The 26,395-nt window shown below is 43.6% G+C and overlaps 1 protein-coding gene and 2 long non-coding RNA genes across 5 annotated transcripts in view; 1 reads left to right on the top strand and 2 right to left on the bottom strand.

The window, feature by feature from the left end:
- SHOC2 (SHOC2 leucine rich repeat scaffold protein) overlaps window positions 1–15,172 on the bottom strand; it is a 59,869-nt gene extending 44,697 nt beyond the window's left edge. The window contains exons 1-2 of one of the 2 annotated variants that reach the window (XM_066554752.1): window positions 15,075–15,140; window positions 14,203–14,353 (exon numbers count right to left, since the gene is read on the bottom strand). The gene's annotated coding sequence lies outside the window, so the exon portion shown is untranslated. Of the gene's footprint in view, window positions 1–14,202; window positions 14,354–15,074 lie in introns of both variants that reach the window. The other variant, XM_066554753.1, reaches the window with a different exon arrangement.
- Window positions 14,631–25,334, top strand: LOC136559501 (uncharacterized). Its single transcript, XR_010784013.1, has 3 exons — window positions 14,631–14,742; window positions 22,469–22,541; window positions 25,166–25,334. It is a non-coding gene; the product is annotated as an uncharacterized lncRNA (long non-coding RNA).
- LOC136559502 (uncharacterized) lies at window positions 23,473–26,292 on the bottom strand. 2 transcript variants are annotated; one of them, XR_010784014.1, is made up of 2 exons: window positions 25,404–26,292; window positions 23,473–24,280 (listed from the first exon to the last, which is right to left on the bottom strand). It is a non-coding gene; the product is annotated as an uncharacterized lncRNA (long non-coding RNA). The 2 variants fall into 2 exon arrangements; XR_010784015.1 differs by having other exon boundaries at window positions 23,473–23,869.
- Between the last annotated feature and the right edge of the window lie 103 nt (window positions 26,293–26,395).

The raw sequence follows: 26,395 nt of genomic DNA, 5'->3' as shown, positions 1-26,395 counted from the left end.
CAAGGTATTCCCACCGAGCAAGTCAAACCCAGAGGGGCCAAACAGGCCTTTGCTTTCAGCTGAGACACCCTGCTACTGTCCTCCCCACCTCCCTCTGGGTCATAGCAGCCCCACAGAGGAAAAGCTCCTGCCAGGAGCACAGGCAAGCTGAGAAAGAGGCAGGAGCTGGAGGAAGAACAAGGACTGGATGCTGGCGGGCACAAGTGATGGGCAAGAAGCAGCTGATAAGAAATTCTATATAAGAGAGTGTCACAGACATGAAAATACTGAGAAAATAATCAGTCAACAGGCACCACTCCTGTTCCTATACACTGCCTGGAGAAGGGGTCTTGGAGACTATGCAGTGATTGGAGGGGTACTGAACACATTCTGACAAGTATGGTCACCTACAGCACTGGAAGCCATCTCATTCACACCTACCTAATTCTGATTGCTTTATAATGAAAATTTAATTTTCATAACTTCTTAGGAGTATTTTTATTTAGCTTTTTACATCTTTTCTTCCCCACTCAACATTGAATGCATTCGCATTACAAAAAATCCAAAAATGACAGCATTTGAATTTATTGCAAGTTGATCCACATTCTTACAGATTCCCAAGATGATCCCAGAGATTTCTTTCCCAGGATAGCAGATGAAAGTGAAACAAACAAGGACGAGAAAGAAAGCTCTGTTCACCTTCCTGTTAAGAACCATGAAATGTCCAGACCTACCAAGAATTCTCCTCATCCCCACTGTCACAGAGCCTGATGCACAAAACACCCTCAGCCCCAGCACTGAACACTATTCTGCTCATAACTTCGAGACCAATTAAAAGATTATTTCACATATACTAACAATTCTGGAAAACACATGATAATTTGGGTCCTTTCACAGGAACAAGATGTTTTCCTTCAAAAGAAAAAAAAAGTAAAAAGATCTACGATCCCTTCCAAGCAGATTCTTCAAAATCTGTTCAGATGAGGCATCCTTTTCTTTTCTTCCAAAAAAAAAAAAACCCACCAAAATGTCTTCAATTACAATTTTCCTAGAAACAGTGAAAAAAATGGATTTCTGCTTGTCAAAAATCAGCTCAGTGACAGACTCCTAGCACATTTGAAAGGGTTGTGTATTGCAGAAGTAGAAAGCAGCAGCAGTGCTAACCTGAAAAACCTCATGGAAAAAAAATTAGATGCAATCTGAATAAAACAACATTGTATAAATATTGCAACAACACCTTTTACCTCACCACTTTCCAAAAAATTAAAAAGGTAATGGAAATCTGAAAAAATGGATGAATAAGTAGGCTAGCTTAGAGCTACACTAAAGTTCACATCACTATCCTAACAAAATGAAAATAAAAATTGTACTATATGCCTATTTATACTGAGTGACACTTTTGCACCTTACTGGCCTTTGTTTCAGAAAGAAAGCAGATGTCATAAATGTCTAGATAATTCAGCAAGAAATTGTCTGTTTGTGAACATTTAAAATGTAACCTTTACAGCAGCTCAGGTACAACAGTGTCTCACCAGGCCTGCTGGTCTGCAGATATTTGTGCCTTGCAGAATCTGTTCCCATTAAACAGATGGACCAGAGGACTGCACTGAACTTTACAAGCTGAGAACAGGTGATTCCCTGCACTGGGATTGCCCACATCTGCTCCTCTCTGACCTGCACAGAGGTGAGGATGCTCTCAGCTCCTTGCAGAGTGACCCTGACCCAACCCCCAACTAACAGGTTAACAAAAGTGATGGAGCCTTAATTTTGTACTAATGCACAGGGCAGGAGAGGAGTATTTCAACCACTTAAGTGACATTCACGAGTTGCAGGGGTTGAACTGACTCAGATTAAAAGACAGTGAGTCCTTTTCAAACCAAGTGTAATCCAAAAAGTATTAGACATATGCTCAAAGCACTCAGAAAAAATATACAGCCTCACAAACTGACTTGAAGGACTGAACAAATTTTAGTATGACAATATGCTCCAGAACAATATGTTCAAAATAAGGGTACTATATATATGAACAGTATGAGAATACTAAGAACATATCTGAGGACGTGAGAACAGAGCTCCTGAACAGAAAGAACAAGAAACTGAAACACTGTAGAAACACTGTACCTGAAACTCAAAAAACAAATAAATAAAAATCAGTTTAACAAAGAAGTTGATTAACTAATTTTAACTAATACTTGCCACCTGCTTGTTCCTTTCTCACTCAACCATTCTCAAAATAGTGAGGAAGGAAGAAAAAAATCTCAGGAATGACACTTCCAATAAAAACATAAAAGAGAGCAAATACCAGTAAGGGTAAAAGAGAGATGAAAACCACCAGCATGTGCCTGAAGTGAGACAGGAGCACTGGGTACAGGCTGCAAGGAACTCTGACAATGTACAGGAATAACCAAAGAGCAGTAGCAGACGCACAGTCAGGACATCAGAAGTGGCTAAGCAGCATGTGTGGAGCAGGACCTGAACTGCTGTGAGCCCTGCAACAGGGCACAGCCAGTGCCAGAGCTGTTCCTCCATCCCACCACAAGCCTTGCTCCATGCCTCCCTTTGCTGCAAGGCAAGAAACATCCAGTTACATGCACAATTTGATTCCTGTCTGGGGCTGAAGGACCAGCACGTGTCTGAGGAAACCTCCTCCCCACCAGCCCCCAGCTCCCGTGATTCTTGGGCATAGGGGTGTGCAAACAGGGGCAGCTTCCCTCCCCCACAATTCCTCCTTCCTCCTCTCCTTCTTACATTCTCTGACAATAATTCTTCAAACAGGAGGTGGAGAAGTTGCAATCTGAAGAGCTGAATATCAGTGTGTACTGCACAAATTCCTACCAAACCAAAAGCTTCTGTAATTCTTACAGAGTAGCATAACTTGTCTGACAACTGTCAGTACTAGCTTAGTATTGAAGCACTCTTAAATGCTATAAATAAACAGGAATTAACAATTTTTTAAAAACAAATACACACATTAAATCACTTTAGATTAGATCAAGCATCCTATGGGGATCAAATTCAGACATGATGCAAAGAAGGAAATTTTCATTTTAAATGATTCTTGCTTTCTAAGGCTAAATTTGATCCATGCTTGTGAGGACTACCAGTTGGAAATATGACTGAGAGAAAAAGGTTTAACCACAGGCTCTGTTTTTGACACACTGTGTGCTGTCCTCTAACTCCTAAATTCCTCATGTCAGATCTGTGTAGATGATACTGGTTCACTGCTCATTTTTCTCAGAACCAACTTTTAGCTTATTTTGCAGAGCAAATAACACTACCACTAAATCCAGACCAGATGATCCCTGCCAACACTCAGACTCATCACTGTGGGCTGCATTACAGCATGATCTTACACAGCATCATCTTGTTCCTACTTCTAGCACTTATCAATAAATTATTATTTTGATTCAGGAGCTCTTCATCTCTCTCCAGAATAATGTGGTTTCTTCAATGGATGTTTCTATGGGTCCACTTCTTCTCATATTTATAAACACACCATAACTGCAAGAATCTGCTAGAAAATTGTCTATGCCCTTCATCCTTTAGCCATGCTACCATTATGTCTAGACAAGAGTACAAAGTGCTATCTAAGAAAAAATTCAGTGTCGAAGTATTTATTTCCCAAATAGCCCTTCCACCTGTCCTTTAGAAATAGGAAGCAAATCATTGCCCTGCAAGGCAGTTCTGGCCTGTGGACTGCTTCCAAGCCATGCTGCCCTGCATGCTCCAACACATTAGTCATGCCTGCATATACAATAAATGAAGTTGCTAATAGAGATACAAAAGGCTGACTGTTAAATAAAAAGGGAGATAACACAGCAAATCCAAATTAGGCTGAAAAAATACCATCTGTTCCAGTTAAAATTTCTTCCTCATCTGTATTATCATCAGGAGCTCTCCATTTGTTATTTATTATTTCTAGATACTGTTTCAAATATTAGGAGGTTTGCATAAAAGCCTCATTACTTAATTCACGTACCACTAGTTGTCAACAGAAGTACCAAAACAAAGTTGGGAGTGATCCACAAGTGACTGGTAAACTTTATAAAGTGCAAAGTAATTCTCTCCCCTACCTTTATGTGTGTGTGTGTGTGTGTGTGTGTGTGTGTGTGTGTATATATATATGTATGCATATATAATTATAATGGCATAATAACAACTATTGTCAGCATATCAGAGCACCTCATACTGAGAAGTGACCCTTAAGGCAAGTGACCCTTAAAGGCAAATGAAAAGCTTGACCTAAAAGAACCACTTCTTTTCACTGGTTAATTACTCTGCTCTGTGATCACCTGTTTAAGCTTTCATTTGTCACTGCTATTCAAGCTGGGATATTTTATTTACATTTGGTTGTAATCACTAGGCAGTGGTAAAAGCTGCACATTAATAATGATACTAATAATCAAAACCAAGCAGTAGCCTTGGATGAAAAGTGCCCATGATCAGAGGAGGTCAGAAAAAGGGCCGTACAACCAGCCTCCCACATCTGACTGACAAGAGAACTTACAGTGCTCACTAGCTGGTAATTAAGAGTTTTGACAGCAAGGAAAATGAGAATCCAAATGAATCCTAAATGCTGTGATCCTGGACTAATCATCTCTGTAATGCATCAATAGCTTTATTTTGGAGTAGCTACCTGAAAATCGGTCAAAAACTGGTGAAAAGATTATTTTCAGCATAATTAATTCTATTCTATTAATCAGGTTCTGCCCATTTACTTTTGGTAACTGAAGAGCAGCACATTTGTAGTGGATGAATATATACACACACCTGAAGTACTTCTGGAAGATCCATCAAAGCAGAACCCCACAAAAGAAAACTTGTTAATTAGTTCCTGAGTTCCTAGCTTCATTTACTAATAAACCAGGCTATACAACACTGAATTTGCATCAAAATCATAACTAAGATATATCCAGAGCTGTTATTGATCTCACCCTCCACTACTTGAGAAAGTTGCTTTACACAGGAAAGAAAACTTAGTCTTGGAAGGGATTTAAGCAGTCTCAGCAGTAATTTTACACTCTGCACCTAGAAAACTTGAAATTCAGTCCATGAGCTTTTACAGCCACATACAACCCAAGCAGAACTTTGCTCACGTGACAAGTCGTTGCTCTAGCACTGGAAAAGTGCATGAGAAAGTTCAAATCATTATTAATTTCTATTTAGAAAAAGTAATTTGAAAGTGGCACTCACATACAAACTTTCCAGGCTCTCTTCCCCTACTTTTATTAGAAAACTTTATACCTCCAGACTTGCAAACAGAGTCATTCAATGGTGGAAGCATAGCAGTGACTTGGAAAAAGTTCAGGCATGCACACATACCTGAATGTGTGCATTAAGATGAATGGAGGCAGGATACCTCACGTTACCTCAGGATAAGGGAATACAGACAAGCAGCAGCAATGAGTACCTTTCATGCTCTCTACACCCTTCTGCCTTGCATTAACTTGTTTCTGTGTCACAAAATAAGACATTTACAGCCAGGATTAAAAAAAATTATTCTGGACCATTTCTTTTTGTCAGAAACTATTAATTATGTAGTTCAAAGATGAAGAGGGAGCAAAAATCACATTGTAAAAGTACAAAGCAATGTGAAAATCAGCAGAAGCAGCTCTCAAGGATACTTTTAGATTACCACGGTATGCAACTGATCAGCTTATATTAAATACTTCTAAAAGACAGACAGCAAGCTGGCCCAAAGAACCAACAGCATGCAAACTGTGAAAGTCTTCCTGCTAACATAAAGCAGGTTTAAGTGGAAAAAACAAAACAAACCAGTTTCAGTAGACACTGAAAATCACAGGACTGAAAGCTGTGACAAACACAGATTTCTCATTCCAAGACTTTACAGGTTGAGAACAACACAAAGATTTGCCTACAGAGACTGAGGGAGTAAGCCCATAGTTTATATACACCACAAGCTTTGAAGTTGAGAGCATCTTTCTTTTAGTATTCTTAATACAGAGGATCATTAAGAAATAAGAGTTCACATACAGATTACAACTACTTCAGGATCCTTTCAGGCCACATGACTACTTGTTACCACACTGCACATTCAAAGATGACACATGCTACTCTCCGTGGTCCCCCCAGCCAACAAAGATGTCACTGCAGCCATGGGTTTGTCCCCATTTGCCTTTCTCCACCTTCCACTTGGCTGGGAGGGGTGAGGAGTCTGGGGCTGGGATCCACTTCTGTTTCCCAACCTTGGTGTCTCCAAGCCACATCCTAGGACTGGGTTTCAGCTCCCACTGGCTCACAGGAGGGAAGGCAGAGCTATCCCACTGCCATTGCTGCTGGTCAAATTCTCCCCTATAATTTGTGCCTTAATTTCTCTAATGCAAAAGGGATAGCACACATCACATATAAAGGCAAGAAAGTTTGTTCACAACTATAAAAGGCTACAAGGTCTTTTTGATACTGCAGCAGCAAATTCAGAAATAACTGTGATTTTTCCAGGGCTTCTGAAGCAGAACACCTCACCAAAGGCAAATGCACATCTTGAGATGTGAGCAGCTGCTCCAGAAGAGAAAAACTAGTTCCTTGTTCTCCTCTCTCTCTCTCTTTTATTTTTACACAACCTGATTTTGAGGAAAACATTTGGGTTTTCGTTACCACAGGAGGGCAGGAGCATGTAATGCTCCTGTCGATTTCTTCTTGGAGACAGCAGAACAAACAGTGGGAGCTGGAATGCAGAAAGAGCCAAGTCACAGACCCCGAGCGTGATGGAAACTCAGCCCTACCAGCGGAGTTAACTGCTTGCTAATGAAGGCGTATGCATCCCATCTGCTGACTGCACAAGAGCTGGAATGGTTTCAAAACCAGCCCAAGACAGACATACCATCAAATATGTGATATGAACGTTGTGATCCATTGTCAGAAGTTTACCCCATGGATTTTGGCAGGGGTGAGTACAGACCCAGACACACACACGGGCACTGAGGTGACAGGACACGAACAGTGCCCTTGTCATACGTTAACTGTCACTGCCCGGTGAGAACAGGAATCCTTCCAGAGGAATTTGTTTATTCATTAATTCTGATTTCAGGAGAAAGTTCTGGCTTGCACCCAGCAGCTAATTGGTTCAATAAACAGCATCTCAGTTTAGAAGAAGAAAACATGATACTACAGTGAGAACATGTAACTGAAACCTCGATAGCTGGGTATGACTTAGGGCTTCTCCAAAGAGCCACCCTGCAAAGAGATAAGTTTTAAAAGACAAGACAGGATACAGTCTAAATGCAAGAAACAACTACAAAGACTTATCTGAAGACTTCTTATGGGGAAAAGAGAAATTACTACTGTAAAAATGTCCCTAATGATGACCTAAAACATAGAAAATAAATTTATGGATGAAATCACGGGGGGAAAAAATCCATCTTGTTGTATTTAAATTCAGAATTACAACTCATAGGTATAATACTTTTGTTCCCTCCTAGCTAGGCCTGTCACACACAGTATGCTATAAAGACAGCTGCCAAACAATTTTTTTGAGTATTCCAAAAAGCAAATACATAGTCCATCGTGAAAAACAAATATGATTACCTGAAATCTGTGATCATATCTGCACACTGTCAGAGAGTCCAAAAGACCTGAACAGACTTACCAAAACAAAATCTGCTGCACTAAAACAAACTCCCAGGTATTTTCATTTGTGCTATTTACTAATACAAATTTCCCTTTTCATGAAATCTACAATTTTAAATTCAATAAAGCCCATGCAACTGCCAGTATTATAAAGTTCTCTTTAATAAGTAATATTTTTGGTTTTGTAAGTACTGAACAATAGCCATCAGATTTGAAGAACTATTAGAAAAGTAATTGTCACAATTTAACATATTAACAAGAACATTTGAGCTGAGGTTTCTTTTAACCCATACATCCCTTCAATAAGAAATTTGTGCAAATGACTCCAAATTATGCATATTATATATTCTTGGCTTTAGACCCTTTGATTGTACAGTCATTTCTCTACATGTACCATTTTTAAAAGTCATGTACTCTAAGTACTACATCAGAAGCAACAGCAAAATGGGATTTCAGGGTAAATCCTTCATATTCTGCTATGATCAGCATTTTGCAGGACTACACAGATGAATTCTCTGTTAGCCCTCCACTTCCTTGTTTAGGAGGCCACTTTTTGCACTATTTCTTTTTATAAAGATCTATTTTTGACTGCAGTGGACTTTTGTTTACATATTAAGCCACCTGATGCCTCCAGGAGACATACAGTTTGCTGGTGAAGTCATTTTCTCTCTGCTACACACAGTAACTCCATGTAACCACACACTTCTAAACAGGAGCTGGTATTTGCAGCAATCTGCAAAAGACTCCTGGCTGTGTAGTTATCCCTTGGAATTAAAAGAAATGCATAGTTCTGCTTTTCTGCAGCAGAGGGGGAAGGGGAATATAACAAAGCACAAAACTCCAACACCACAAATTCAGAAACACAACTTCTCATCTAATGAAGAGAATAATGATTGCTCAATTTTTTCTTTGCCTTGGTCAGCTGCAGGTTGATTGTGGGGGGGGGGGGGGGGTGTTGAGTTGGAGAGAAGCAGTGAGAGAGATTACAAGGTGTTCTTTTTTTAATGAGGATGGAATGATGGTCCATCATTCATTTGAGGTCTAACACAAACAAAAAAGGAAGACTGAAGCTAAGAGTCTGAACCTTTCCATAGCACAATGCACTTTACTCAGCACCTGCTGTTGCATTGAACACAGAGCTTTAGCTAATTATCTATAGATTTACTACAACCTTCACTACTGTGCAATATAAGCTTTAAGTTGTGACACACTGAATAGGTTTCTTTTGTTTATAAAAGACAAGTCTATGCAACAGTTAAGAAATAGTAAAAAAGAGCTTTTGTTTTTTTTGCTCTGAGCCTTTTGACACAACATGAGTATTTCCTCCCAGGACAATTCTCAATAACCACGATTAATGCTGTGTATTACAAAACAGATAACAACTTTCAGCATCAAACAAATTTACAACAGTCAGGAATCTTATTATATAGGAGACTGGACAGTTCACATGCTACAATTACACAGACCACCATTACTGGCAGTCACAGGACAGAAGCCTCATAACAAAGAGAAAGCAAAATCCCCTATTTTCCAAGATTTAAATGGCTGGGGCACAGGCAAGAGAAAGGAAAAGAGAGAAATCTGACTCCCCACGATCATTGCTGCACCTCAGCTACAAACAAATATCGGGCCCTGGTTGTTTTGGCTGCCAGTCAGGTATTTCTTCATAAAAGTAATAAATATACTAACTTTTCTTCCCAGTCAAGACAACATGCCAGACCAATGGATTGTTCTGACCATTCAAACTGTCATGAAATAACTCCTCAATTTCTGATTTATTACTAATTCCTATTAGGATGGAGACATTGAAAACACAGATCTAAATGCAACTGCAAATCCTGAAGTGGTTTTGCCAGATTTCTTGATGTACTAAACCAACATTATCTGTAATATCTAATAGATAATTAAAATCCATATATATCTGTACATTAAGCATAGATGCACTACAGCTTAGTGTTCACAGGTATTGGGGTTTCAAGATTACTTTTATGCTTTCACATAACATTATTTAACCTTGCATTTTCATGTCCATCACTATATAGTTATTCTAAACTTCTAATAGACACAATTTTTTGACAGGTTAAGTGTTAAAAGTACTGTATTATAGTAATACATACGTTGTGTGCAGCACTACACAGAATACTTCTGTGTAGAAGTAAGAGAATCGTCCATCATCATATAGAAGTCCTAAGTAAATTTAGGATTCCTGCAATGCTATCACTTACTGTTTCAGAAGACAGTTTCTGTCATTTTAATTCTTACAATAAGCTCATTCTCCATATCCTTAACCTGAATAACTCATACTGCTTTAATATGTGCAAACAAGTGGAAGAGTGACAAGCTACTAACATCAGATATATTTAAAAAACCCCTAACATTTGATTTAAACATACCTTTCTTGCTGCAGTTTTCATACATTAAAACACAGAAGACAGAGTGAAGCCTAGGATTAAAACAAATTAGCCAAAAAATAGAAATACTAGTTTCATGTACTACCATTCCCAAAATCTGACACATTGCATTAATAAAAAGTGCAATTTTTGTGGCTTCTGTAGCCACAAGAAAAGCTGCATTCTCTGATGATATTAGAAAGTCTCTGTGCATCTATTATTCACTAAGAGTCAAGTACGTGATACCAATCACTGTTCTGTTTAACAACTCTGTAAAGCAAACTTTTGACAGACAGGTGATGGCAATCTGCCACCAGTTCCCAAAAAGAGTGTCTGCTTTCAGTCACATCCCTGTATCGACACTTTCAGTAAGTCAACAAATGTTTCAGCACCAAAACAACGGTGGCACAACGTTTCACATTCCTTATGTAGGAAATATTCTCACAGACCTCCATAGGATTTCTGGAATTAATGCAAAACAAAACCTCAAGCAAACATGTTTTGCAACCCCAAATATAGTGAGTTTAGAAATAGTTGGTGAAAAACTGCTAAAGCTTGAATTTTTTTTCCCTCCAAGTGCATGTATCAACCTGTGGGCTGAAAGGAGTGGGAGACTAGAACATAGCTAAGTTAAAATTGCACCTCATCACAAACAAGCCTCACTATTTAATAGGGATGCACTTCAGAACCCCTCTCCAAAGCAATACCAACCACGAACAAGATCTGTGCTAGAGAAAGAACCTATTTTAAAGCCCAGCAGTCAAAGCAGTGAGTGAATTGAGATGTGCTGCAATATTTATGCAGCCATTATAATGCAAATGCGGAAGGTATTAGAAAGGCTATTTGCATTGGTGCACAGCCCCTTCAGTCAGCACAATGCCGACAGAAAGAACAATTAGGATGCATGCATAACAAAAAGCCTCCGACCACAGGGTAGGCAGCTCCACTGAACCGGATACAATATCTACGGGATCAACAGGGCTCCATGGAAATACTGCCTGCTGGATCGCACCGCACCTCTGGCTCACACTCAGAATATGAAGCGTCCCTGGGCACAAAAGCACGCAGACGATTAGCACAGCAAAGGTGAGGGCAAGCTACAACCAACTCCACGCGAGCACCAGCCTCACGTCTCACAAGCCAGCGGCTGGGCTGGAGCACGGCTCGGTCCCCAGGGCTGCTCCTCCCGGCAAAACCCCCCACCACCAACACACAGCAGCAAACTTTCAACTTGGCTCAAAAATAGTACAGAAAAATCGGGGACGTACTTTCCTGTGGCAAAAAAAAAAAAAAAAAAAAGTGCTCTCCAGCACTGGTTGAGACAGAAAGGGAGGCAGGCGTGCAAACCAGGGTCCAATGCACATCCACTCTGAGAACAAACTACGCTTTTGTAGAGAAAGCAAAAAGCAAACTAATAGACTCAAGTATTTACCTTTTTTTTCTAGCATGTACACCTTAATGGTAAAACAATACTAAAACAACCAAGTATACAGGCAAGCCAGATTGTTTTAAAAAGTTCTTTCACCGTGCATCCTAGTATTTATCTACACCAATTCACAGCCTCTTCATATATCCTCACAGCAGTCAGCATGTCTGCAATTATATGATGGGCTCTGTTCTCTCATTTCTCTTGTAGAGCAATACAGATAAAGCACCTCTTAAACTGCGACAATCTTAAAACTGTCTAAAATCACCGCACGGCAGAAACTCACTTTTTTAAATGAAATTATAAACTGTCCATAATTTCTATACAAAAGATACATTACCTGGAGGTCAACGATGGGAAAAAAATCTTAGTAATTAAAATTCCCTTTTCATCCAGAGACCTGGATATCCTGAAAATGCCTTTATTGAACCAAATTTGATGTTGGAGAATTCCCAGATTTATAATAGTACGTGATGAGTATTTTGCAACAGAGTCAAGGCAAAACAATGCAGCAAAAAACAAGCCAATTAAGGTCAATGGCTAATACAGCAAACATTAACTTGCTTATTATCAACCTGTTACATTTTATCCATTTTGTAACACAGCAAGACCACTGTATCAAACAGACTAGACTATGTCGGCCAGTACAGTTTCCACGAAAACGAGAGTTCTTTTTATCTGTATCATCAGTTGTAACTGGCTTTTTAATCTTCTCTACTGCATCCTCCCCAGCCCTCTCACACACACACAAACCCACCAAAAAGCGAGAGGCAGAAACATCTCCTCTGAGATGCAGTTGCATGCAGTAAAAATAAATACAAGGTATTACGACAACAGAGCGAAAAGCAAGCCTCACTTCAATTAAAAGAGCATCCACTGAAAAATAAAACCAAAAGCAATGAGCCTTGAAGCGTTCTGGGTGGGAGATGTCACTGGCCACGCTGAACTGGAGGGTACGGTGGGCTGGACATGAGGACATGGCACCAGCTTTTCCTGTACCCAGGAACAGCACAGATATCCCAAATCCAGGTGCTGGGGAGGGCAGGGGCAAGGTGGGCACCAGGGACAGCTTTCCCAGAGGCTGTGGTGGGACACGGGAAGGGACAACCCTGCCTTCCCCTCCCACACACAGAAGTTTTCATCTTTCCTCAGACACGAAGGAGAATCTGCTCCTAGAGAGACATGGCTCCTTCTAGCACCCACCCAAATTCTCCACAGTGGTGTTTTGGAACTACTGAGGTCTCTTGAGGCAGTTTTATTTCCTTGCTACCATACTAAACCTTCCCAAAACAGAGCTTTGTTATTTATTGCGCTTCCTCAGCCTTGTGAAGAAGGGATCACAGAATGTGATCCTTATTTCAAACAGGCAGAAGATACTTTGACAGCCCTAATTCAATTACCATGCATGAGCACCGTGCCCGCACACAAGCATCTACATCCACCTATTTCACGGGTGCTGGACACAGCTGCCGGCTCGGGGTGACAAGCCAGGACTGCCACACACACGCTGCTCCAGCAGAAACATGCTTTTCTAGAAAGCCACAGCCAAGTGACAATCAATCCAAGGGTTTCCTGAAAGGCACACGCACAGCAGCGATCTTCCGAGCAATTAATCTCTGTGCACGGGCTAACGGCGCAGGGAGACAGCTGGAGAAAATATTCCTCGTCTGAAGGAATCCCTTCAATCACACAAAATTCCTGGAGGAGAATACACCCATCAGTGCGATTAAAGTGTCAACATAACAAAGGAACGCCCCTCCCAGCACCTCCTGCCTTACAGATATGCCACACTGGAAAGGAAAAACTACACCAGGAAAAACTACACCGGGAACAGCAGCTACTCACAACCAGAACTGCTCATGGATCCTCCCCTGCCATCACCACAAACAAAAAATGCTGAGGATTGTTTCTAGAAAGAGCACACAGAGGGACGTGGAAGAAGACAGCATCCTCTTTGAGGATCCCTGAGTATTCCTCAAAGGAAAGCTGTGGACACAAGGAGAGCTTTGTCTGGAATCATCTTTGTGTATTACAAGGTTACATATAAAATTAGTTTTGCCTAATATACATGCTCTGCCTTGCCACATGTACAGAAATGCTGATGGCCGACAAACAGCCTAAAATTAAAGGAACACGGCTTCAAATTAGGAAAATTATCTCCCATTTTACTCATCCAGAGCAAGGAATAATTACATAGAAAACAAAATAGTGAAATCCAAAACATTCAAGGGGAATTAAGATGATAAGGGTGTTACTAAAATTAAAATGTATGCACAGTACCGTAATAACAAATTCATAAGATACTGTAAATCTTTCTCAAAACCAGATTAAGTTTATATCAAGATCACCATACAACATATGCCTAAAATATGGCTGTAAATAAGCGTGATTTAATTTGACCACCACCTACTTTAAGCCCTTGATTTTATAAACAGAAGTATATAATAATGATTAGTGATTAAAAAAAAATAAAAACAACAAACCAACACACACAGTTTAGGAGGTAAAAAGAACAATATATAAGGTCAAACAAGCAAACAAGAAACAGTAGAAAATTAAGACCCTGAAAGTGATTACCAAAACCATCTTAACTTCTATTCTGACAGTCAAAAAAATCCCCACCAAGTACTGCAGCAACGACAATACACACAAATACAACTCCTTGATCGTTAGTATTCTGCCTCAAAAGTCTGCACATGTGCAGAACTCAATGCTTCCACAGTCCCATCTCAAAAACACAACTTAAAAGATTACCAGTACTATTTCAGCACTTCACAATTGTTTTCTCACACACGGTGACGTTTAATTCCATGTCCATACCTGCTCCTAAATAGGATGGACAAGTGAAGCAGCAACACAGTTTCACCAAACTTCAGTTCTGCTGAATTGCTGTGCAGCTCACGCCCAGTCGCAATTTTAGTCAAGGCTGCCGTTCACCTTACTAAGGTTACTACAGCTTTTGGAGCATTTCCTAGGGAAAAACACGAACAACCCGGTGAAGACGCCTTCTACAGCCACAAATATACGCGGGAAGCTGTCACACCGCTTTTCTCTGTCACACCTCTCTGTTTTAAATACCGGGAAAATCACCTGGCTAGACAGGAAGGCGACGACTTTTGAAACGAGGTTCTGTCTCTGAGGCTCCATCAGAACTGCCACAATAAATACATGGGGTGAAACAGGAAAAGAGCCTCACGCCTGTGCGAGAGGGTGGGGGACGCAGTGACACGGGCAGCGCTAATCATTACCCGCACGCCGGTAATCATTACCCGGAGCGCCGCCGCCACTACACACACGCCAGTTCGCTTCAATTTCTCCGTGCCAGCTCCCGGCACCGAGAGCTGGCGGCGAGGAGGAGAGGTGAGGCTGTAAGACGGAGCTTCCTCCTTTCTTTTTGTTGTTATTGTTGTTGTTGTGGCGGTCGCTGCCATCGCCCGGCAGCCCCTCGGCCGAGCCCCGCGGGGGCGATGGCCGCCCCCGGCCCGGCCCGTTCCGCCCCACCTGCGCCGGGCCCCGCGGACCGGGCGGGGCAGCCCCACCGGGGCGGACACGGGCTCCCCGCCGGCCGCCCCGCCGCCCCCACCTGCGCCCCGGCCCTCCCCGCCTTTGTGCCCGCGGCCTCCCGCCGCCCCCGGCCACCGCCCGCTGTCAGCCGCCGCCCGGCCGAGCCCCCCGGCCCGCCCGCCCCGTACCGTGCGGCTCCGCCATCCTCCCGCGGCGCGCTCGGCACCCGCTCCGCGCCCGGCCCTGCCCTGCCGGCCACCGTCTGTGCGCACCGAGCCGTCACGGGACCGCCCGCCCACGGCCCTCCCGCGGCTCTCGGGGCGGGCCCGCCGAGCGCGGACACCGAGCGCTTCCAGGTTACGGCGGAAGCGCCGCGTTGCCCGTGGCGACGGCGGGAGCGGGGCCGTGAGGGGCCGTGAGGGCCGGAGCCCGGGCCGGCTCCCCGCGGGGCTCGGGCAGGGCTCCCCTGCGCTGTCCCATGGCGGTCCCTGGGTGGGTGCCCGGCCCCGCAGACCCCGCCGAAAGCTGCCGTCGGGCCAGCGCTGCCGGGATGCCCCCCGGTGCGGAGGGCAGCCCGTAACTCGGCCGGTGACCCAGTGCAGTTCATTGAAGTGTTACAGCAAACAGGAGGTGTTTTCCTGCCGTTCCAACAGCTGGATGGCGAGCTGGCCCCCAGCGCAGCCAGGATCGGGAATCCTGGAGGGATGGGTGCTGTGGAGCGGCTCTCCTCAGTGCTGGACGCTCAGGGCACAGCTCCTGCTGCAAGGCGCCTTTAGCTGCTGAGACACCGCCAAAGAAATGGACACGGGCACCGCGACAAGCCCGTGTCTCCTTTTGCGACAAAATCGGGACCATCCCCAGCTGGCAGCTACTGTAACCTCGGACCAATGCGCTGACTCCTCTTCCTGTAGCAGACAGCTCAGGCTAAGCCCAAGCAAGCTGCCTTCGCAAGGGATACCAGAGGGTGACAACCACACCTCTGTGTAGACAAATATACCCAAGTGTGACAGAGCACCTGCCATCAGTCGCCCTTTCATTTAGGATGGGCTTTAAAAGCAATTTCCTTGACGACTTGTTATAACAAATCTTTCAGTATTTTGCTGAGAAAGGTTTAGCTTTTTAATGCTAAGTTCTCAGGTGGTTGCAATCAGTTCCTCTTTGAAGCCTTGATGGATTCTGCACTGCAGTAGCATCTCAAATTTATAATTTCTAAATATGTTCAAATTAATAGGAGTCTAGTAATTGATCTCAGTACTTGCTAGTCTGGACTGGCTCACGTTCAGCTACTTCAGCAGAATCAAAACCATGAGTAAATTTGGGAGCCACATCAGATAGTCAGATCTGAGTATCTGCTATTTCCATCAGATTTCTTACAACTTTTGGCAATCATCTGGGCTACTTTCAGTGAAACAAGGCTATTCACATTCAATTATCAAATACCAAAATTCTGCCAATTGCCTTTGTGTGAGTCTTTGGCAAACCAGACAGTTCAATGTGGTTATGTGGGCTTTTACTAATAAATGCTGGACAATATTAAAAGCAGAATTGGATTTTTAGCATATTGGGTCACAAGACAGAAACCAGTTGAAATTTCCTAGTGACAATATTTCTTAGACTGACTGGATGTTTATTTGCTGTTATTAATCAGTAAGACTCCATTGTGGACTGTGCAGGATCCTCTACAAGACATGGAAATACACACTTTGCCTTGAGAGCTTGGAGTCTGAAAAAAATGTTTCTTGTGTGACTTAATTGAACACAGCCATTTGCATTAAAAGACTGTAGTGTTGTAGGGAGGATCTGAATGTTTTGTCATGAACCTTTATATTTCTTAGGGCCTTTGTGTGCAAAGTGTCACTGCCCAGTTGCCTCAGCACTGAAATATTTACCAAGGATATATGCTACATGTACTCTGGTTCTGTTAGAGACTCTACTTCTGCTTCCACTCACTTTGCTTTAAAAAAAATATTATATGAAATCTAAAGAAATGTTCCTTTATACTCAAAACCTCTGATTTGTTCTGAAAAGCTGATATAAAGCAGAGCAGGACAATTGTCACAAGAGATAAATCAGCCAAGAAATTTACACTGCTAACTCCACCCTTCTGCTGCAAATCCTTAAATGTGTCATATGAGATTAGACTGATACTATGAAAATACTTGTGCCTGCAATCAGAACTAACAGACATTTTTGCAAAGGCAGAATTCATGCATGAAAGATTTCTTTTTAATCTGCCCAAATGGAGTAGGTAATTTTGTACCCTCCTCCTGGATGCTCAGCACCAACCTACTCCCAGTCTCCATCAGCAATGTTTGTCCTCAGATCTCATTGGCACAGACCTGTCCCAGAGCAGAGGGTGAATATAAGAGTCCACAATCCTTACAAGCATTAGTGAAGGGTCTCTCAGGATCAGGAGACTGTTGTCCCAGAAACCCCACTGGACTGTACAAGCACCTTGAACCTTGCCATCCACACTGAAACAAGCAGGAGGAGAAATATAATTAAAGAGCATTTCATAATTCATGGTTCTGAATTAAGGTTTCACTGGCAATTTTGTTTGGACATTGCCTAACTTTTAAAGGCTTGGCTTTGCAACATTCATAATGTTCCTGTAACACCTGTAGCATTTCCTGTGCTCCTGAAAAGGACAGCTGTTGGTGCAGGATCATGCAGCATCACAGCACCTCCATGGGCCATCAGCTGTGTCCCCACCCTTGTGTGTCCAGCACAGACTTCTACCCCTTTTACTGACAGAGAAACAGCAGCAGTGGCTGTTTCCTCCATCCAGACCAGCAGCAGAGGGGGATGAGTGTTGGAATTTGGATTATTCAGTGGATTCATAATACCATTCCTAAGGCTATTTAGTATTTACACAGTTGTCTCAAGCATGTTTCTACAAAACAGTGTGATTTATTAGGAGCTAGCTCTTACACAATGAACTAAAATAAAGCAATTAATTAGTTAAGCTTGCTTAAGCCGACCACAAGATCAATCTAGCAACTTCAGAATCATCTTTGATCGAATTCAGATACCTCTGATATATAGTCCCACTTGCCTTTTCTTAATTTAGTGGCTGCCAGACTAATGAATTGACCCTTTCTCCCTCAGTCATGTGGCCTTTTCACTACCTCCTCCCAGCTGTAAAATTTTTGTCATCCAACTGCCCGAAAGCCTGCTCTCCTCCCCCAGGCAGGCAGCTGCTGCTGCCTCAGCCAAGGACACTCAGCTCCAGTGGTTCCTGTGCTGCTGCTGGGGCAGACAGCACAAGAGGCAAATTCTTTGCTGGCTGAGCCAACATGAAGCCCAGCCTGAGGGAAACTCTGTTCTACTTCCAGCTCTGCAAGTCAGGATGTCCCAGCAGGCAGAGCCCGTGGTGCCCCTCTCCACCCACACCCCCTGCTCAGCCCCAAGTGGGGCTGCTTCCCACAGCTCTCCCCTGCTACTCCGTTCCCTCCCTGCTGCCTGTGCCCCACCTCCACTCTCAGACCTGGATCACCTGTTTCTTCCCCAGACTGCCCCTCCTTTCCTAATCTCCAACAGGGCCTCCAACTTTGGTTCCCCATGCCAGGCCCTAGTCCAGTCTCTTGTCTGGTTCTTCATGTCACTATGAACTATGCCTATCCCCCTGACTTTCCACTCTCTTCCTTCTTCTTTCTTGGTACTGAAGTTCTGCTGTGTCTTCTGTCTGTCAGTTCCTTGCCAACCAGTCTCAACATAAAACTCTAATTCCCAGATGTTCTTTTTTTCTGTATCTCAGTCTCCCACTATCATGTCTCAGATCTCAAAATTTCACACTAGATTTTGCCTTCCTCTCATCTACACCTCAATCTATGTAGACCTTCCTGTCACATCCTATTCCTTTCCCTTGAATTGTCAGTTTACCAGAAGTTTGGCTTCAGTCTCTCGGCCAAGGGTTGCAAGGGGTTTAGTTATTCTGAGGGATAGAAGCATGTTTTGAAGGCTGATGGCACAACAAATCCCACTTAATTTTGTGAGCACCATGCCCATCATGGAAATAGTGAATGCCTTTGTCATTCTTTTCTGTCTTCCCCTCAAATGGCACCTTGGCTCCACTGCCTTTATTATGAGTAGACAAAAACTGGGAAGGCTGGACCACTTGGCAGAAGGGGAGAGAGGAAGGCACAGAAACCAAACCTGGAAGATGCCCATGGAGAGTCAGAGCCCTTGTCAATGTCTGGAAGCTGATCCTCAGTGCACTGGCTGACACCAAGCTCTGTCCCATTGAAATTGGACTCTAATCTCCCAGAGCAAAAGCTTCTGCTTGGGGCAGGATGCCTTTGCAATACAAAGAAGGATGCAAAGAAGGGGAACCTCAAAATGTGGTTCTCTGATGAAGGACTACAGTACAATAAGATGTTGCTATTTTTACTGTCACTTCCTTTTATATATTCAGAGCCAGGTCTGCTTACTTGAGTGACAAGAAGTTATTTTTCTTTTTTCTCCAACTGTTTTTACAAGCAATTGTATGATAAATGGACAGAGTATCTACGTCCTCAAACACAAGCAGCACGATTTAGGATTTTAGAACTACCATATAAAAACTAATTCTGGTCCTACCAGCTTCTACTTTCAACTCATTAGCCACCTATCCATGTCTGTTAGCAATTTTTAAAAAAGGCTTCCTTGGTCTTACAAGAACTCTTCTAGGTGGCAAGACAGGACATATCAGCACTGAAGCAGCACATCCAGAATGTCATGCATGAAGTTATTTTCTTATTTACCTGTATGAACAGAAACTTTTTGCACTATGTGCTGTGTCCTAACTGCCAGCAGTTCTTCAGTTTGTTCAGAGCAAGGGAAAACTACAAATCCAGCAGGCTATCAAGCAAGCTAATCTTCAATTATACAAACGGAGAGTCAACCAGTTCAAACAATTTATCTTTCAAAGTCAACACAACAAACAACAGAAACAAGCAAGAGCTTTTTCATTCACAACAGACAATTAACTGTATTTTTTAGTGTAGCTATTCTAGAAAGGATAGTAACAGCTGTTAGAAACTCCTATTTTCCTCGGCAGTGAAAGATAGGGCAAATTAAAGGCTTCAGTTGCCTGTACTTTGAAAGAGGAGAAAGGCCAGAATGAAAACTCAGTTAAACTGAAACAGATGCTGATTATTCCAGCTCCAGTCAGGACAACCATGAAGAAACCAACCTTTCTTGATTTAATTTTCCTTTCTGGTACTTGCAAATCCATTTCTGACATCCCAGGGTAACTCAAAAGGACAAAACAGGATCCAACAGGACTTCCTGTGCTCTGGTAGACAAGCTTTCTTAGCTTTGGTCTGCAGCACCTGAATTTCAGTAGGTAGTGTGCCTTCCAAGGACTAACCACATCCAGGTCTAGTATAACTCCCACAACTAAGGGGCAAGAGGGGATGAGTGTTCTCAAAAGTGAGTTTAAATCTACAGAAGTTGAGCTTCCTCTGTAGTCAGTAAGATAAGCCCAGTGCTTAGGCACTCTGAATCACATTCTGAAGAAATCACTTTTTCCATTGACCTCATGCAGACCCTGGGGAGCTGAGCTTTCCAAGGGAAAAGCCACTTCCTCCCCAGGAAAGTGCATTCAAGTCTAAGTGGCCCTGGGTTCACCAGCTTTTCACATGGCTCACGAGCTGCTGGAGTGCTGTAGGTCTGTGCCTGCAGGTGGTACAAGGCATCTCCTACCATTGTACCTGTTTCCCTTGGCTCTCATGGCAGCCTTCTAAAAGAGGCTGGCACCAGTACTGTGGTGTGGCTCAGATTTCATTTGCACTGCATGTTGTTTCATGCCTTCAGAGATCCCTGCAGATTAGTACCAGGCTGACTGGAATGGCACGGTGCGCAGGAACGCGAGGGCAGCCCAAGCTTTTCTCTGCTCAGCTTCATACAAGGGCACATCCTGACTCCATTCCACATAAAAGAGGGAGCAGGCTTCCACCTCCCTGCTGTCCTCTCTGATCTTCCTGCTCTCAGCAGCCACAAGAGTGGCAGAGTAGCTCCTCCTTCTGAGACAGAGCCTGACCACAGCCAGTTCTTGACTGTATCATTTCAGCTGATAAAGGTGTGAAGCTGAAGGAAGGAGGCTCCCGCAGTAGCCAAGAAAGAGGAAAGGTCTCTGGCAGTGGTGGCTCCAGGAAGGCAGAACAACTTTATTACAGGCTTTTTTGAGATTGCTGTAAACACCTCACCTGTGTCCTAAAAGTGGCTGGGAGTGGCAGCACGTCCATGCTGAGCTGTGTGAAACAGCTGCCCCTGCCCAGGCACGTATCACTGCCAGCAGGTTAACCCAGGCCACAGGCACAAGCAGTTTTCCTTGGGATTACAGCTTGTCACTGCTGCCAGCCCTGCTGCCTGAAATGTGGAAGAAGATGAAGATCAGCTGAATAGGGGAGTCTCCGGGAAGACAAACAAACACAACCCTCATTCGCATCCTCACAATCAGAAAAATATCCCTCAAGAGTGACCCAGGAAGAGGAAGTTGAGTTTGAATAAAATATTTGCCTGTTGGTCTTAATAGCTGCAGCTCTATTATTTTCTCTTCCTCTTCAGAATGCCAGCAGGGATTGAGTGCTGGAGGCAGAGATGTATTTCCTGAAGGGTGACAAACAGCAATAAAGCCTAAAGTCAGTTCCACACTGAAATTCTTGCATAAATTGCTCCTTCTTGAAGAAAAGAGATGGCTGAAAAATAAAATCAGAAAGCAGCATGAAATAAGTAATCCTACAGTTCAGTTACAGGAAGTGAAAAGAACAACCCCAAAAATCAGTCAAGGAACACACCTGTAAAGTGGGGTTTCAGCTGAGGATTTCTAAATAAAACCCTGAAAACTAAATCATTCAGGTGCAGATAGATCTTCCAAAAGGACATCATTAAACTCCTTCTGCCCAGAGCCATGAAAACCAGAGCACAGTGCCAGCAACCCTAACATTTACTATTATTGTCATAGTGCACCAGAGCCTTGATCTTTGTGTGGGGGGCTGTACAAGAAGAGTGTTCTGATTCAGAGGCTGAAAGCCAAGTGTAAGACCAGAAAAATGACACATATTTGTCACAGGCACAGGGAGCATGAGAGAAGAAAAGCAGCCAGAGAGTTGCCAGGTTTTTTTATAGGCCATACAGACAAGGAGTGTCAGAGAGAGCTCAGAAAGATTATTTTTCCAACACACATTATTAAGAGCCTGGTAGCAAGGACGGGAAGAAGCACAGAGATGTTTGAAATGGCAGCAGGTAGGCAGTGGAACTGGTCATCACAAGCTGATCTTGGGAAAAGAGCTGATATCCCAGTAATACTCTGGAAGAGATGAACAGGGATGGGCTGGGGAAAGATGGGTCTTGAAGAGGAAGGAGCAGCAAAGAGAGAAGGGCTAAGAACAGTCCTGCATTGTGAGGACAAGGGCTTGGTTATCCAAGAGTTTTCTTTCCCTCTCTTGTTTCCCAAGGGGAGGAGCGGTGTTTCAAGGGAGAATAATACAATCATTTCATTGTGTTTAGAGATTTATGGTTTGACTTTACCATGTGTTAAAATATTGATTCTCTTTCTAACATATGCTTGAGATATTGACAATGGTTTTTTTCTCTACAGAAGACTGACTTCTGCAAACAAAAGGTGGGACTTGACGGTAGGATGCGGCGAGGATGGGTAAAAACAAAGTGATGTAAGAGAAGCACAAGTCTCGAATTTCTTCCACTCAATTAAATGAAGATAGCAAGAGAGACACAGAGCAGTGTGTGGTGCTGAGAAGCTGGAATAATTAAACAATAATCTGACAGACGGTGCACTTACGGGCAATTACAGCAAGCCTCTGCTGGCACTCCAGGGCACAGGGCCAAAGACTTAAGGGATTCAAACCACACAAGTAGAGCAGTAACCTCCTAGAAATGCCAGTGTAGAACATTTGGCTTAGGAGCCCAGAATGGGACTTAGATGGAGCCAGGTCTCTGCATTTACCAGGTGTTAGCAGGAAGAGCAGCCTGTCAAAAAGCTGTGTCTGTGTCCCTTGGATAATGCATTTCCAGGCACGTCTCCTTGCCTTTTGCATACAGCTTGAAGATCTGCATCAAACTGCCCCAAACAACAAACTTAAAATAAGTATATTCAGAAAGCTCAGCTAAAAAAAATCATTTGTCTGTCAACTTCCTTTCAAAAACAAGGACTGGGTTAAACACCAAGCAATCAAGCTTGAGGCTCTGAAGGCATTTGGGATTCCCACAGGGAGCCATGCCAGGCTTTCTGTTCCTTGCCTTACCCCACCCAGTAAACCCAAACCACCTTCCTCCTCCTCCTCTCTCTGAAGCTGAGCTCTGTGTCCCAGGGTACCACTCAGCAGCTTCAGGGACAACTGCATGAAATCTGCAGGTGTATTTCTGAAAGCACTGGGATGCATTGTTTACCAAATGCTGCCACACTACATTTCTGATCTCATCAGCACATAGAGAGGTGAAACAAGCTCTAGAATTTGAGAAAAGAAGAACAGAGAGAGAGATCCAAGTGGAAAGCAAACACAGATCAGGTGCTGTTAAAAGTTTCTTAAACTGTCACCAAAGTATTTACTTAAACTCAGAACAGAAAGTCAGCTTCAAGATGGGTAGTTCTCATCAAAGTGGCTTTATTTTTAAACATCCCATGTCTGGAGCTGCATGATTATACAGGACTCTGAACCAAATTTTTGCTTTTAAAAGTAAGAACTTGATTCCAGACTTTCTTGTCGTATGGAAAACATGAACTTGAAAGGCTTAAAAAGCAGAAGGAAAATAAAAAGCATTTTAAATGTATAAAGACAAAACCCAAGCCTCATAAACAAATGGGACTGGCAACATTGCTTCACCTAAATGCTTTTTTCTTCTACTTAGTAGGAGATGTTTCTCAAGACTTGAAATAAGTGTTGTTTTGTATCTGCAGGGCTTTCAGCAAGTGGCTGCCAAATTACGAAACCCTCTGGATTCCAGCAATGCACATCTCTGCTGTCTGCTGCACTCAGAGTATCTGGGAACAGGAGGAGGAAAACAAGCTTATCATTTATAAAATTATTGCTGGTTTTGTGGCTGTGAGGCTCTCTGCAGTGCACAAGAATAACTTGTTTGTGACATCAGTAAAATAAGGATGTGCCACCTAGAGCACGTTGTCCTCTCCATGGATACCACGCTCAGGCTTTCTCAAATAACACCAGGCTTCATCTCAAGGTTGAGTCTCAGGACTCTGGGAAGCTTCATGTCATGGGGACACAACTTGAGACCTGGGCACAAGGACAGTCTTGTTCTGACTTCTTCAGCCCTGTGGAATGGCACCAAGATAATGCACTGACTCAGCACAGTTCCACTGCAAGTGCACGGTGCTTTTCCCAGATGGAAGGGTTTTGGCAAAAGCTTCCCAGCTGTTCCTGGGAACTGGAAAGGCCTGTGAGAGAAATGAATGGGTGCTTGAGCACATGTCAACCCCAGAGGCCAAAAAGGTCAAAAAATGGGGTATAACTATGAATAAATACCAGCCTTACTCAAAACTAAACCCAGTCCTGTTTTTAAGGCACTTTGAAAAGTAGGATATTAAGCTGCATGCCCATGCCTCCTTCCTCTCTCTCATCTAGACTTCCCAGTCATGAAGGTGGTAACTATGATTTTTTTTTCCCAGGAAAGGAAAAAAGGAAGGAGCTGTCTTAAAAAAAAACTTACTAGAAACTGTTGAAAACAACCTCCACAATCACGCCTGTCCCAGTGCTATCAGCTTCCTAGATAGGCTGCCAAGCTGGCATTTGAGTAGCTAAGAAAATGGATCTAGTACAGGATGCCAGACTTCTCAGTCACTAAAATGCTCAAGCAACAAACTGAGCTGACCATTGTTTCTTATCACCAAGCAAACAAACCCTGTTGGCAGGAAAACTGCTTTTGGAAAGTGATTCCCTGCACAACTGAGATGGGCTCCAAATGCAAGTGTTCACATAATGCTGGACTCCAGGTGGCCTTGGCACTGTGAAGGACACTGGCAAAAAACCTGGCCTACAATTTTATTTCAGCATCTTGCTTTCAGCTCATTTCTGTTGCTCTGCAGGCCATATTTGCTACCACAGGAATAACTCCTGCTTTCACAGTGCAAAGTTTTCAGTCATAACTGGGTATCTTTTATGTTCATTTTTAGCCATAGCTATATCTAAGATACTGGATCGGTTCTTACAAACAAAATGACAAACATCTACAAATAACTGATCTGCAAATTGCATGTACTGTTTGAAATCCCCTGGTCTAAAAACATCCATCATAAAGCAGTGTCTTGTCCTTTCCCTTCCAGGCAGAAAAAAATACTGACTGGCACATGGAAAAGCACATCAGACAAAGGAACTTTTCCCACTGAAATCAGTGGGAATGCTTCTGAGCACTTCAAAGGGTAGAGAAGGATGTCCCCAGCAAGCACATCCATTTCACAGCCTCACCAACGCTGATATTCTGACCTGAAAGTGGAATATGTGAGTAAGGCCAAAAAGGCCAATATGTGAGTAAGGAATATGTGAGCAGCCCAGGAGAGTTACCTTTGGCCAGCTCCACAAGGAGGGAGGAGGAGCCCTGCTCCCAGGCTCTGTGGATTCTGCTGGCCTCCAACGCAGCATCAGGAGAGGCTTCCAGCGAGGTGGAACCGGGTACCTGAGGGATTGTCAGCTTCCTCCTCTAGGTTGCCTAGAGGAAAAAGGAAATAGTTCTCGAACAATGCAGACAGAGGCTTTAAATAACTGTCAGAGAGGTACCACTTACTGGAAGTTAAAATTTTATCACTACTCTCCCAGCAAACCTTGGATCCCACAGCTGACAGGTCCCACCTGAGCTAGCAGAGGGAAGGAAGCACCCAGACAGCCACCACCAAGGCAAAATGGAAAACAACTATTAGCAAAGATCATTTTCCACCTGATTTTACTCATCCACGGCCATCCCTGTGCATAGAAGGAAGCCAGATCTCAATCCCAGCACACTGAAAGGAGCCAGGTTAGCAGGATTACCAGCCTGAGCTGCCAATCCCCAGGCGCACAGGGTGTGCAGGGCACACAGGCAAGCTCATTAGCAAACTCTAAAATTACAACACATCCCGGCGTCGGGGCTCGCTGGGGCCCAGGACGGGTGAATCCCTCCCGGCCCCTCCCGGGTCACACGCGGCTCCCCGGGGGCTTTCCCAGGGAAGCTGCTCCCGGTGCAAAGATCCCGCAAAAGGCGGACCCTTGTGGGGGATCCCGTCAGGTTCGGCGGCATTTGAGCCCTCAGCGTTTAAAAAGACAGCGGCTTTTACTGCTGTTTACATGTCAAACAGCAGCGTGATTCACAGCGCGAATCCCGAGGCGCTGCCTAGAAACGAAAACCGGGACGCATACGCCCTGGCCACGCCCGTCTGCTGGACGGTGTTTGGTGGGGATTTTATTTACAGAATCAGAAAATAAACCATAAAAGCGCCTCAAAGCCTGAGTTCCGCGGCGGGCCCTGGCGGGCGGGCAGGCAGCGGCTCGCCGGGCCGGGCAGGCCCGCGCAGGTGGGACGG

Source organism: Molothrus aeneus, chromosome 8 (genome assembly GCF_037042795.1).
Source record: "Molothrus aeneus isolate 106 chromosome 8, BPBGC_Maene_1.0, whole genome shotgun sequence".
NCBI classification, from domain to species: Eukaryota; Metazoa; Chordata; class Aves; order Passeriformes; family Icteridae; genus Molothrus; species Molothrus aeneus.
This window is presented reverse-complemented; position numbering and strand designations above follow the sequence as displayed.